Source organism: Microtus oregoni, unplaced genomic scaffold (assembly GCF_018167655.1).
Source record: "Microtus oregoni isolate MIOR12 unplaced genomic scaffold, Mior012 000003F_ref0000135, whole genome shotgun sequence".
Lineage (NCBI taxonomy): Eukaryota > Metazoa > Chordata > Mammalia > Rodentia > Cricetidae > Microtus > Microtus oregoni.
This window is the reverse complement of record NW_024543062.1, coordinates 29,570,222-29,585,000: the sequence shown is the minus strand read 5'-3', so window position 1 is coordinate 29,585,000 and position 14,779 is coordinate 29,570,222.

The following is a 14,779-nucleotide window of genomic DNA, read 5'->3' as shown; positions in this document are numbered from 1 at the left end:
CCGAAGCCACACTGTCCATGAAAGCAGGTCCTGACTGGTCTGAACATTAACCTAAAATGAGGCCTCCAAGGCTGGTGGCCAGAGGTACCTGCTGTGACCATGAGCTGGCCTGAAGGCCACCCCTGCCTCCACTGGAGACCATGAACTCATTGTTTGCGATTCCGTCACTTGGGGCTGGAATGACATTCACTTGAGCTTCCAGCTTCCATTGCCCACATCACTACCAAGGTTTCTCTTGAGGATTCTCACATACAAGACGGTGAGGCTTTATGTGCCCCCCCCCTCGGATTTATTTATTTTATGTGCATTGGTGTTTTGCCTTCAAGTATGTCTCTGTAGAATATTGGATGCCCTGGGACTGGAGTTACAGTGAGCTGCCATGTGGGTGCTGGGAATTGAACCCTGGCCCTCTGGAAAAGCAACCAGTGCTCTTAATCACTGAGCCATCTCTCCAGCTCCTTTGTCTCTTCTTTCAACTTAAATTTACCTTCAATCTAAGAAATCCTGGCTGTGAAATCATGGGTTTCAGTCTCCCATTTTCCTCTCCCCATTCCCTCCTCTCCTCCCTCCTCCCCCACTCCTTCCATGAACCCCAGTTTCATTCTGAAATCCAAGTGGACCTCGATTTCCCAATCTTTCTGCCTCAGCCTCCCAAGTATGGGCCATCAAACCCCACATATATATCACACACCTGTAATCTCACCACTTTGGAGGCAGAAGCAGGAGGATTGACACAAGTTTGAGGCCGGCTGTCTCAGCCCCCATCCTTCCGCTTTGTCTTTCTGCTTTTTCCTGATTGTAGAGCAAGTTTTTTTTGATAAAGAAGCATTCCGAATATCATACTAGGAACAGCAGTCAGATTTCCTTTTAACACACAATGAAGGAGCCACTCAGCCACCGTGTAGCGTTCCTCTGTCCCCAGATCAGGTGTCTTCTCTCTCTGCTTGCCACTGAAGACGCACCAAGGGTTAACATCCATCTCCCATTCTTTTTGACATGGCCCAGTCTGGGTTCCTGGGGACAATCTGCAGATTCCCTTGAGCGGTGACCTTGGGCCCCCAGCGAGGGGTACCAGGAGACAGCTCTAAACACCTTCAAGCTCCCAACCAGCTTCCTTAATTGGCACCTTTCTGTTCTGCCTTAAATTAATCAAAGCCAGTCCGATATTAATACTGTAAGGGGAATTAAAATCATGCATCGCATTAAAGATGTAATTTAAAATTAATAACTCATAATTATTTATCATGGCGTATCAGTGGAGCCATGAATTTTCCCTTCTAACCCAGCACACGGTTCCCCTGCCTTCGCTTTTAATAGCATCTAGACCCTTGCTGCATTCAAGCTCAGGTCCTGCAGACATCCAACCTGAGAGGCGTAATTCATTTAATTTAATTTTGGGGGGCTTAATTGTGGTAAATCACTACTTAAGAAAAGACATCTATTTGAAAGGACAAATTGGGATAATTTAATAAAAGCTGAAGAGGGGAATCATGGGGCTTAATGATGCTTTGTGGGGAATGACGTGAGAAGCCCCTCCCTCCCACTCATCTATCCAGAAGGGCTAGGTTCTGTCTCATGGTCTTTCAAACAATAGCACACCCAAAATGTTTCACCATCATGGAAAAGTCCCCTGTGTCTGTACATATAGGATCTGGACTAATAAATATTGCTTTTATCCATCCAATGGAATACTATGCAGTCATATAAAGGAATGAAAGAAAACATGTATATTGACCAATCTGTCTGCTTTGACCACAGACTCTTTAAAAAAAATGTCACTAGGAAGTGTCCAAATGTCTACTTCCTTTCTTCTCCCTCTTCTTTTTCTTCTTCCTTCCTCCTCCTCCCTGACAGGGTCTGGCCCAGGCTGGCCTTGAACTCACAATTCTCCCGACTCAGCAGGTCAGACAGTCGGATAACATGGGCTTTGGGGCTACAGGGCTACCAAACCAGAAGCCTCCTCCCCTCCTGGCATTCCCTGCTCCCCCGGGGTTATTTTCAGGGGGCTTTGGGCTGCACGTTGAGCCCCACTGTACCCACCCGTCTGCCATTTCCCACCGACTGTCTTCCTCCAGGCTAACACCTCCTCTGAGGCTCTGCTCCAATACCCTTGCTTGCTCAGTACACGTCACATACGCCCCATCCCCCACAACACTCACTGGCTCCCTTAGCCTGCCTTATGCTTTCCCTTAGGTCTCACATGACGCCTTATATTGGTTACTCAGCTGCCCGCGTCTCTTGCCCACAAGAGGAGATTACTGATCCCTCTCACAGCCCTATCTAATACAGAGAGGGCTGGGACCAGGGCCCCCTGTGGGTGCCAAGGTCCAGGGGTGTCAAATCTTAAATAAGAATGCTTGACCATCTCAAGGTGACTTACCTCAGTGTGTCTTCGGAGGGACAGCTACACTCTATTATTTGGGGAATAAGGACAAGGGGAAAGGTCTATGTGGATCGAGGATGGTGTGATTAATTTTATTTGTTTGTTTTTCCGGGGTATGCCAGGAAGGCACACTGCACCCTCAAGATACCGAACCTGAGGCTACCAAGGGCTGACCCCAACCCAGAAGCTCCATCAGTAGCACTTGGATGAACCACCATGGTTTGACTTAATTTTCCTTTCTATTTTTATATATGTGTGTGTGTGTGTGTGTGTGTGTGTGTGTCTGTATACATCCTCCATCACTCCTCCTTATTCACCGAGTCAGTGTCTCTCACTCAAACCCAGAGCTTGAAAAAATGGCTCACCTTACTGGCCAGCTCGTTCCGGGGATCCTCTGTCTCCACTTTCCCAGGATGGAATTTCAGGAGGGCTGACACACCCATATGGCTTCTGGGAATTTGAACTCAGGTCCTCAATTTATGTGGTAAGAACTTTAACACTGAGACATCTCCCCAAGCCTGGATTTGATGTCAGAAAGGAGATTTGTACATAGTAGGTGCTCAGACAATGCTGAGGTGTGGATGACTCACCTGGCTCTCTAAAAATGGCTCCTAGAGCCCTTGGGGTGCCCATGCCCAGAGGCCTGGGCCCTACAGCTAGTAGGGACAGCTGGTGGCAATGCTGGTTACAGAAGGACTTGAGGTTGCGGGCAAAGCTGACACACTCAGGCTCTCTTTAGGCCTGTGAGCTGCAGCAGGTGGAGGTATGGGAATCAATGTAAAGGTTGATTTGGGGGGAAAGAGAAGGAAGAAAGCACTTTCTGCTTCATGGCCGGATGAAGTAGATTTTATTGATGCTCAGGTCACAGTTAGTATAACAGGCTCAGAGTTCCAGTCATTTTCCTAAGGTCACACAGCAAGCATGAAGGTGAACCAGGAACCCCACAACTTCTGATTCTTTGGTGTGGGACCATGGTCTGTATTCTGCCAATTATGTTTTAAATAAAGGCTGATTTGCCAGTAGCCAGGCAGGAAGTATAGGTGGGACAACCAGATAGGAAGTAGAGGCAAGTCAATGAGAACAGGAGAATTCTGGGAAGGAGGAAGCCCATTCCTCTGCAGCAGTTGTGACCCAGCCACAGAAGAAGCAAGATGTGACTACCTTGCTGAAAAAGGTACTGAGCCATGTGGCTAACATAGATAAGAATAACAGGCTAGTATAAGTTGTAAGAGTTAATAAGAAGCCTGAGCTAATGGGCCAATCAGTTTATAACTAATGTAGACCTCTGTGTGATTTCTTTGGGACTTAACGAATGCGGGAATTGAGCAAGACAGAAAACCTCAGTCAACAGTTCTTAGCTTTTAACACCTTCTCTGCTCCTTCGTGTATTCCTTTGGGGGGCTGGTAGAAGTAGGACGGGGGACTCCATGTCCCTCCTCATAGAAGAAGGAAGAGGCAAGATAAGGGAGGGGAGAGGACTGGGGATTGGCCCTGCTGGTGTTGGTGATGGCAGCCTCTGCCTGCTCCAGGTGGGTGGCAGGTAAGGGGTTCAAAGATTGCTGGGAACTTTGTCCAAGGTGACAGGACTCAGCCCTGCAGGAGGAGAGAGGGTCAGTTGGCTGCTGGGGCAGGGAAGGCGCCAGAGGGAGGAGGGTGAGCAGAGGAAGCAGAGACAAGTATTTGGGGAAAGTGGAGAAAGCTGGTTGGCGGGTGGCACCTGATCCCCAGAGCTCACCCATTTCTGAGCAGGATGGCTAACATACAGGGTGTGCTCATCTTTGTTCACACGGGAAAATCTCATTCCCAACTAGCAGTGTGCTCCTTGGGGAGCCAGAGGCCCTTGGGTGGACCAGCAACAGTGACCATGCCGACCCCAGCTACTCTCCTGGGGTGTCTACTGTGAGTCTGGCCTGGAGCTCACGGCTTTGCTTCTTTTCTGCTTACCTGCTGCTTACTTAGATGTGGCCCTCTCTGCTTGCTTCCTGGTATTCCTGAAGCTCAGAGAGCAAGAAAATGACAGAACCGGGCTATGACTCCGTTTCTAGCAGGCTAAGAAAGACCTGAGATTTGAGGCACCATCCAGTCCAGCTCTAGGTGTGTGAGGGCCATGCCAGGGGCTCCTTCCGAGAACAAGACCGAGAGAAGCTGCAGCATGTGGAATTGAAGTCAGCACCAAGATGGACTTCCTGACACCTCACAGTCCCCAAGGAGAGCTTTGGAGGTGTTCCTGGCAAAACCACCTGTTTCTTCTTCAAGGCAGGATAAAGCGTGACTGCACAGTAGGTTTGCCCTCTAAAGTCAGCCAGGTTCCTGTGCAGTGGCTGTCTTCCTTACTGTGGGCCTTTCTCCTAGTTCCTGACCCCAGGCCTGTCCCTGTGACCCATCACAGAGGCCACTGAGTGGGATCTCCCTGCTTGATGGGGTGACAAAGGGAATTCAAGGACAACCCAAGCAATTTGGCAAGACCACACCACAAACTAAAGTAAAGGGAGGGTTGTGGGCGGAGCTCAATGGTAAAGGGTGTGCCTGACATGTGTAGGACCTGGTATGTGTGTGTAAAGCCTGGTGTGTGTAAGACCTGGTTGTGTAGAACCTGGTGTGTGTAGGACCTGGTTGTGTAAGACCTGGTTGTGTAAGACCTGGTGTGTGTAGGGCCTGACGTGTGTAAGACCTGGTGTGTGTAAGACCTGGTGTGTGTAGGGCCTGACGTGTGTAAGACCTGGTGTGTGTAAGACCTGGCGTGTGTAAGGCCTGGAGTGTGTAAGGCCTGGAGGGTGTAAGGCTCTGGGACCCGTTCGCAGCACAATTAATTAATTACTAGTTAGTTAAGCTTTACAAACATCATGAAATCAGTTTTGGAAGGTCCCTTAGTCATTCATTCACAGCCATTACTGACCATTACATGTCTACTGCATGCCACACAGTGCTCCGGGAACCAGGGGTCTGCAGTCAACACCCCCAAAACCTCTGCTCCCCTGGGGCCCACACGGAAGGACTGGTGGGGGTAAGGAGGATGAAGGAGGGGAAACCAGACAGCTGGGCTTTTAAGTAAGGGCTCAGGATGACTATGTAGCTGAGCTGAGCAGGATGTTGGGGACAGTTAAAAAGGGGTGGAGTCTGCTACAAAGAAGGAGACAGCCAGTGCAAAGGCCCTGGGGTGCAATCCAGGGCCAGCGAGGCAGCCAGCTACTGACTACACTGAAGGAAGGAAGGAAAGAAGAGTGGGTGAACGGGTAGGGACCAGACGGGGCAGAGTCCTTGTGAGACATGGTGAGGATGCAGAGACAGGACAGACCTAGAGGGACAGGGCATGATTTATTAGATTACCCGGAGCCCTCTAGTGGCTGTGAGAAAATGACCTTTAGGGAGCCCTGGTCCTAACAGAGTCTCAAGTTCAGCCAAGGTGGTGATGTGGGGGTGAAAAGAGTGAGCAGAATTGTATTTTCTTTTCTTATCCATCCATTCGTTCGCTTGTTTATCTAATCAGTCAATCGTTAGTGAGGAATAGGAAAAACAACCCTTAAGTGAGGAACTAGATGGCTCAGGCCATGTGGAAGAGTGGTGGGAGAGAACAGCAAAAATTCAGTAGGCAAATCATCACACAGGTACAGGGATGGGGAAACTGAGGCACGCAGAAGGACCCAGCTGGTTCTCAGCGCATCCCTGGCAGAGCAAGGGGAAGAACTCAGCCTGCAGCTTCTCTGCTGGGTTTCCCTAGCTTCCCTCCACAGCCGCTGTGGTTTATGACCCCCAAAGCCCCTCAGAGCACTTCATTCTGTGGCCCTGGGCCCCCAGAGCCAGGCTCCTCTCTCTCGGTAGAGCCTGGAGCAGCCGATCGATCGCGTGTGCTGCCCCGATATTCCATCTCATTAGGCCTTCGTTTTCATCTCCTGGCTCCCTGGCAGCCTTCAAATTATCCCATAAAATTTATTTACTATTTCATGAATACATAAGCAGCAGGCAGGCACAAGCTTTTTATATATTTACACTGTATATATTTCACGGGAGACTTATAGCTGTCTCTAAGGCAGAGAGGGGGAGAGGAGAGGAGCGAGCAGACGGAGCCGGCAGCTGGTGGCAGAGGGAGGGAGGCAAGAAGGAAGCACAGGGTACAGAGTTGGAGCCCAGGTGCCCATGGCCACACCTAGCCCAATCAGGGGGCCTGAGGCTACCAGGCCAGGCAAGGGTGCTCCTCCTGGGGAAGCAGAGGCAGGGCAGGAGACCTGGACCTTAGGGGAGGCAAAGCCACACAGATACTGGGGTGTGAGCCTCCAGCAGCCAGAGTCTGGTAAGTGGTTAGTAATGTACCCCTCATCCTGGCTCCACAGCAAGTCCCGGTCCTTGCTGAAGCCTGATCCCAGATCCTGTTTGTGGACTGAGCCCTCATTCTGATTATAGACTGAGCCCTGATTCTTGTTATAGACTGAGCCCTGATCCTGGTTGTAGCCTGAGCCCTGACCCTTGTTACAGCCTGAGTCCTTATCCTTGTGATAGACTGAGCCTTAATCTTGGTTACAGACTGAGCCCTGATCCTTATTACAGCCTGAATTCCAATCTTGGTTGTACCCTGAGTCCTCAGCCTACACCGTTGTTACAGCCTGAGCTCTGATCTTGGCTACAGACTGAGTCTTGGGGGCCCTCTCACCAAGTCATCCTCCCTGGCCTGGACCACATCACTCAAAGACGGGAAGCTTTTCTCTACTTTACATGCTTCCTGGTTCCTAAGAAAAAGAGAACCAAGGGGCCAGCAGTCCAGGGCTACGTAGGTAGAAGGCTAAAATTCAGCCTACTGAGTTTTTGAGGGTTCTCAGGGGGAGACACACAGAGCAAGGAAAGGTGTGTGCAAGGGTAGGCCACCATGCTTCATTTTCTCACTGTCCTTATCTGCCTAGGAGATCAGAGAGACCCACACGACTATGAACTGGCCATTTCTGCATGTTTCCTGAATTTCTTCTTTCATGCTGAGTACTGCTGTGTCTCTGTTCTCATTGCAATGATGTTTTGAACTGGTTGTGTTTTCATAGGTGACCTTCCTTTGAGGGCTCACAGTCTAGGATAGGAAAGTGATCTGTTCCTAAGCGCTCAGGCTATCTAAAGTCCATCCATCCATCTACTTATCTATTCATCTATCCATACACTCATCTGCCCATCCACCAACCTGTCCATCCATCCATCCATCCATCCATCCATCCATCCATTCACCCATCCATCCACCCATCCACCCATCCATCCATCCATCCATCCATCCATCCACCCATCCACCCACCCACCCACCCATCCACCCATTCATCCACCCATCCATCCATCAACCCATCCACCCACCCACCCATCCACCCATCCACCCACCCACCCATCCATCCACCCACCCATCCATTCACCCATACACCCATCATCATCAAATCATTTATGGAACACTGCTGTATGTCAGGCTCTTCTTGGCATAGGCATCCAGGACAGACAATACAATTTCTATCTCACAGGCTGGCATTCCCATAGGTTAACATTCCCACAGGCTGGTGTTCGCATAGGCTAACATTACATTTCAATAGGTCAGCATTCTTCTAGACTGGCATCCCCCTAGGCCAGCCTTTCCACAGGCCAGCTTTCCCACAGGCCAGCATCCCCCTAGGCCAGCTTTCCCATAGGCCGGCATCCCCATAGGCTAATATTCCAGCAGAGCAGCATTTCCAGAGGCTGAAATCCCCATAGGCTGGCACGCGAGTGAAGGAAGACAGATCACAGACAAGCCAACCAAGGGCCAGTATCAGTTCAGCTAACACTGAGCATGAGACATAGTGATACACTAGAGAGAGAGACAACCAACTAACTGAGACCTCACCATACCCTGTGAGAGAGTGACACACGGGAGACCTACATGACAAGTGAGGGCTCTTCCACACAGGCCATCGCTTGCGTCTGATTGTTTCAAAATGGCGCATCAGCCCCATGGTAAAGCCCTACAGAGTACCTTTTAATAGCTGGGGAAGGGGCTGAGCAGATGACATGGTTAGAGCGTTTGCTGCACAGATACGAGGACCAGCGTTCCATGCCAGGTGCGTGTGATGGGCGACCTGTAATTCCGGTCTCGGCGGGCAGAGTTAGGAATGCTCAGAGCACGCTGGCCAGCAAGACTAGCCGTGTGGGCAAGCTCGGGTTTGACTGAGAGATCCCACTTTAGTGAATAAGGTGGGGGAGCAATGGAGTGCTCCCCAACATCAGCCTCAGGCTTTCACACACGCACACACACACACACACATGCACGCACATACCTCTACACAGCCTGTCCCCATATCATGCAAACATGCATACACACACATGTGCCCACCGCACACAAATGAAAGTGGAAAAAGAGAAACTGAAGGCTGGGGATACTCGCAGCAGACTTGAGTCTGTAGACCAGGATGGTCTCTCAGGATGACAAGAAGTGTGGTGGGCTTTTGATGCTGTCTCCCACGGGCAGCAGAAGTCAGAAATTGATTGCCATGGATGACAATAACTTCTTCTGTTTGAGGGTGGGGTGGAGTGTGGTGGGAAGCCCACAGAGGCCGTCCTCCTTCTAACCCTCTACGGCTATCACTGCAGGTCCTTCTGTGTGAATCTGCAAGCAACCTTACTCTGAGAGACCAGACCTTGGGAAAGTCCCTCTGGGCCCCAGCTCCTCGTTTGAAATGAAAACTTTCTTCTATCCTGTATATCTCCATTATCTCCATGGTTTTTTGTTTTGTTTTGTTTTGTTTTGTTTTCTTGGCTTTTGGCTTTTGGATTTTTGGAAACAAGGTTTCTCCCTGAAACAAACAGTCCTGGTTGTTCTAGAACTCGCTTTGTAGACCAGGCTGGTCTTGAACTCAGATCTACCCGCTTCTGCCTCCCAAGGACTGGGGTTAAAGGCATGTGCCACCACCGTCCGGCAAAAACTTCCTGATATCATTAATTCTCAAACATGTTATCCCCCACCTTGGTTTTTTTTTATTTGTTTTTGTTTGGGGAAGGAGGTAGTTCTTTGAAACCAGGTTTCTTGTAAACCAGACTAACCTTGAAGCTGCTCTGCAGCCAAGAACGACCTTAAACTTCTGCTCCTCCTGCTTCCACCTTCTGAGCACTGATCCCGCAGGCATGTACCGCCTAGCCCATGAGATGGAAGGCAGAGCCCTCTACACACTGAGTCCCAGTCTCAAACCCTGACCTGTATTGTAATGCTTCTAAAATCAACGGAGGATTTGCAATCAGCACCTCTGTGTTCACACAAGTCCAGTGTGCACACACATCTCCCAGACATTCTGCCTGTGATGGAAAATTGCTGGTTCCTCGGGTCACATTTTGTCTGTGAGCCACCCTCGGCACGAGCAAAGAACACCTGACCTGTATGTTCAATGCACTTGCTATTAAACCGGAGGAAGAGGCTACATGGATGGAGTTTTTCATCTCAGGAAATGTATTAACCACATGCTGCACGCCATCCCCCAGTCACCCCATAAAAATGTTTATAAAGTGCCCAGCGCACACCCGGAACGTGGAAAACATCCGTGGATGCTGGCTCACTCCTGTGGGAGCCTCCGGAGCTGTGCAGGCTGTGACAGCAGACGCTGGACTTTGAGGTCCATCTGTAATTGGATGTGATCCCCACAGGGGGCCCATAGAAGAGGCAGTTTAGGAAGCAGGCTGGCTCTGTTGGAGAGTAAAATGCGAATTCCTTTCTCTGGTCCTTGCACCTCCAAGCTCACGGTTGTATTTGATCAAGAGGTTTGTATCAAGCGATCATTTGCAGTGAGACAAAATCTAAGTGTGGATGACATGTGCCTGTCTGAAGGGGTCCCACCTTCACATCCATGTAGTCCTCACCCACCCTGCTCTAGACAGACCTACAAAAACAGACATCCGGGAGGTGGTGTTCTGCAGGGAGAGGAAGGAAGTTGGGAGCAGGAAAAGGACTGGATTTAGGGATCAGAAAGTTGGGGTGGAGAAAGCAGAGAGGACCTGGCTGGGTAGAAAGGAGGCTGACTCAGGCCTTGCCATGTAAAGCTCCAGCTACCTATGAAGACGCCAGTGGCATCTCACACACACAGTTCGAATCTAGGAGTCCATTCTCCCTCCACGGTCGGCACCAGGACCATGACGAAGTCGTAAGGACTTCTCACCTTTTCCTTTCCAGAGTAGGGAACTGAGATTAGGCAAGTGTGAAATGACTCACTTGTGAGTGCGGAACACAATTGGGTAGATCTTGGGTGTGGTGCGGTGCCTGAGACTATGTTCCTCTTGGGGCTGACGTGTGGACTGTGTGGGAAGCAGCAAAGGCACAAATCAGGAAATCCATGTGCTCCAACCCAGAACTGTACATTTATTCTGCCATAGGTATGGATGGTTAGGGTTCCTCCCTCCCTCCCTCCGTCCCTCCCTCCTTCCGTCGTCCATCCCTCCCTTCCTCCCTTCCCCTCTTCTTTCCCCCTCCCTCTCGTGTGAGGACAAAGCCCAGAGGCAGGTGTCCTAAAACAGCGACATCCTGAGTGTAAAACACACCCAGTGGACACTGGCTGCTGCCCGTGACTCTAGAGGAGTGGAAAGGGAGAGGTGGGGAGAAGTGGGGAGGGAGGCAAGTCGGAGACACCCACCTGGGGGAGAACAGGAAGAGCCCAGCGGTGGGGGAAGAAGGAGGGTGGGGGCAGGAGGGTTGAAGGAGGAAGGAAGCAGAAGAGAAGGCATGAGGATGGCAAACAGAGGCAGAGGATAGAGAAAAAAGAAACAGATGTAAGAGCCAAGCAGGTAAAAGAGAGAGGGAGTCGGAAAGAAAGAGGAGAGAAGAAGAAAGAAAAAGGGGAAGAAAGAGAGAGGAGGGCAAGCCTGGAAGTGGGCAAATAGAAGAATGTATGGCAGGGGTCTCTAGTCGCTGTCCAAGCAGCTCACTTGCTACCTTCCGCCTGCCTCGAGCCCTCCCCTAAGTCGCACACCCACTGGTCCATGGCAGCTGCAACTCGCTGCCCAACCGATCCCCAGTCTCCAGCCCTGGGCGCTCAGGAGCTGAACTGCCTTCCCCACAGCCATCTGTCTTGAACCTGTCTGGATCTTACCCTCTGTAATTGCCATGGATGGCCCTGACCTGTCCAACCCCCCTGCTAGCCCCACCCAGCACCCCTCTGGCCATGGAGACTGTAAGTGCGCTGCTGTCCTGGCCCCTTCTGCTTTCATTCAAGACAGAAGGGTCACAGACAGAAGGGGACAGAGTATTGGAGCTGCTCTCTGAACCAGTGGCGGGACGTTCTTCTGGAGCATGACCGGGGCCCCTAGTGGTCCTGGGTCTGGGTAGCGGTAGATCTGATGAACGAGCCAGCTATCCACACAGACACTGCCGTTCACCCACTGTCGATACTCCGCAGAGTGGCCCCATTTATATCGGGTGATATATAGGTCCATCAAGGTATCACTGAAGTGGATCTCAAGCTCCACTTCCTCCTGCTGCTGCCATCAGTATGTCTGTACTGTGGGGGAGAGAAGACAGTGCGATTCAGCCAGCTTCCCTGGCCTTCTGCGTTCCTGGGGCTGGGGACCATGAGCGTGGCTGCAGGGGTTGAATAAGATACTGTCTCCAGGGCTCTTGTTTGCCAGGGCCACTGGGCCATGATCCACAGGTCAGCCTGGCGGTCACCCCCTGCCGCTGTTTGGAGGCCGGGGTTTGGGGACCATAAGTTCAAGACCTACCTGAGCTACACAAACCCTTGGTCAAAATAGGAAATAAAAAGAGAGTTGGGGATGTCACTCAGTGGTGGAATGCTTGCCTAGCATGTGAGAGGCCTAACAACACAAGAAAAAAGAGGAAAGACAGAAGAAAGAAACCACATACCCATAACACATAACACATAGGCATAGCACATAGACATAGCACATAGACATAGACATAGACATAGCACATAGACATAGAAATAACTCATAGACATAACTCACAGACATAGCACATAGACATAGACATAGCACATAGACATAGTACATAGACATAGCACATAGACATAGCACATAGACATAGCACATAGACATAGCATATAGTACATAGACATAGCACATAGACATAACACATAGACATAGCACATAGACATAGCACATAGACATAGCACATAGACATAGCACATAGACATAGCACATAGTACATAGACATAGCACATAGACATAACACATAGACATAGCACATAGACATAGCACATAGACATAGTACATAGACATAGCACATAGACATAGTACATAGACATAGCACATAGACAGCACATAGTACATAGACATAGCACATAGACATAGCACATAGACATAGTACATAGCACATAGACATAGACATAGCACATAGACATAACTCATAGACATAGCACATAGACATAGACATAGCACATAGACATAGACATAACACATAGACAAAACTCATAGACATAGCACATAGACATAGCACATAGACATAGCACATAGACAAAACTCATAGACATAGCACATAGACATAGCACAGACAGCACATAGACCTAGCACATAGACATAGCACATAGACAGGAACTATACCATAGATGGGAGTCAGCCTCCAAGGCCTCAGGGAGTCTGGTTGGAAAGTATCTGAAGAGGACAGAACAAAGCAAGTGTCCCCTTCCTGCGACGCTATCTCTTGACAGTCAGGGATGGATAGTACTAAATGCTGCCTGGGTGTAGTCCCCTGGGTGCAAATTTCAGCTCTGCCTCGGGCAAGCAATCCTGGGGACCCCAAGAGCTCCCGGTTATTTCAAAGTTGCAAGATGCCAGATGCTGGAGGCCTTGACCCAAGGTCCAGGGATCCTTGTCTGTCTTGCAATACAAATGGGGCTGCGACTCAGCCAGCATTGCCTGAGGGAGAATATGAAGTGGGTACCAGCAGGGTTTGCTGCAGCCATACAGACCATTGTGAGTCAGATCAAGTCTCCAGAAATGACAGGGCTGGTAGGAAACCAGCCTTACATTGGCTGCTCCCAGTCCTGGCTGAGCACTGGACCCACCAGGGGACTATGTGAGACTCAGTGTTACGAATCACACCCTGGCACTCTGTCATGTGGGTCATCTTGAATAGAGGAGAATAGAGATCTAGGAAGAGGAGAGTGTGGTGGGGTGCAGTGGGACCCACCAATGAGACAGAGGCCTTTGTTGGGTGTAGGTGACTGTGTACCTGACCTCACCTCCTCACTCACTGGCCAGGAATGGCTCTGAGAAGCAGGTGCCCTTAGCTCCCATTTCGCCCACCCGCTGACCTGGGATCAGCCAGAGGAGACCATGATCTCAGAGAAGAGAACATGGGTACACAGAAAAGTCTGTAGACAGAACATTTGTACCAGGGGAGCAGATCACAGGACATCATGCCTTCTGGCCACTCTAATCTATGCCCCAGGAGACAGACCTTGGATAGGTAGCGAATTCTGATCTGCCAGCCAGTCCAGACAGGTCGTGAATGCAGACTCCAGTGTGCTTTTTCCTCTGCAGCCTGTTTCAAGTCAGTGTTCAAGGAAGGGCAGGGATCTGGGATCTGGAGGTGGTTTAGAGAGCTGGCTCACCCAAGGCCATTATACCCCCGGGCAGTGCTTGACAGTGTCATGCCTCCCTGGATTACCCTTACCCTCGCCCCTCTTACCACCTGATGCCTCATGCTTTTTCCATGCCAGGCACAGTGGCATGCAACACCTTCCCGGGTTTTCTCATTCAGTCAACATGGGAGATGCCCCCGAGTGATCGCTGTCTCCATTTAGAACAAAAGGCAGAGATATGAAGGGGTTTAGTGACCTGCTTCTGGGGTCAATAAAGGAGCCTTTCTGTAGTCTAGAGTCTTCAAATTCTTTTTTTTGAAATATTTATTTATTTATCATATATACATTTTTCTGTCTACATGTATGCCTGCAGGCCAGAAGAGGGCACCAGACCTCATTATAGATGGTTGTGACCTTTGGAAGAGCAGGCAATGCTCTTAACTGCTGAGCCATCCTTCCATCCCTAGAGTTTTCAAATTCTTTCTTCAGTGTCCTGTTTTACCTCGTATGTGTCTTTCACCTCCTGAGTTAGGTTTATGTCTAGACTTGTTTTTAAGGTTTAGAGAATGTAAGACACGCTCCCCTCCCCCTGACTTCTTCCTCTTTGAGTTCATCCTTGGCATTTAGTAAAGCTGCTCACTCTTATGTGCTGGTTTTTTATCCTGCTCTTTTGCTGAAAGGGTTGTCATCCCTAAGAGTTTTCCCGTGGAATCTTTAGGGTCATGTTATCTGGAGACAGGATAATGACTTCTATCCTCCCATTTACATTCCTTTTCCCTTGACTTACAGACCCCCCCAAGACTTCAAGGGCAACCCCGAGTAAGAGTGAAGAGAGTGGACATCCTGCCTCTTCCCAGAATGTAGAGAAAATGGTTCATCTCTCTCC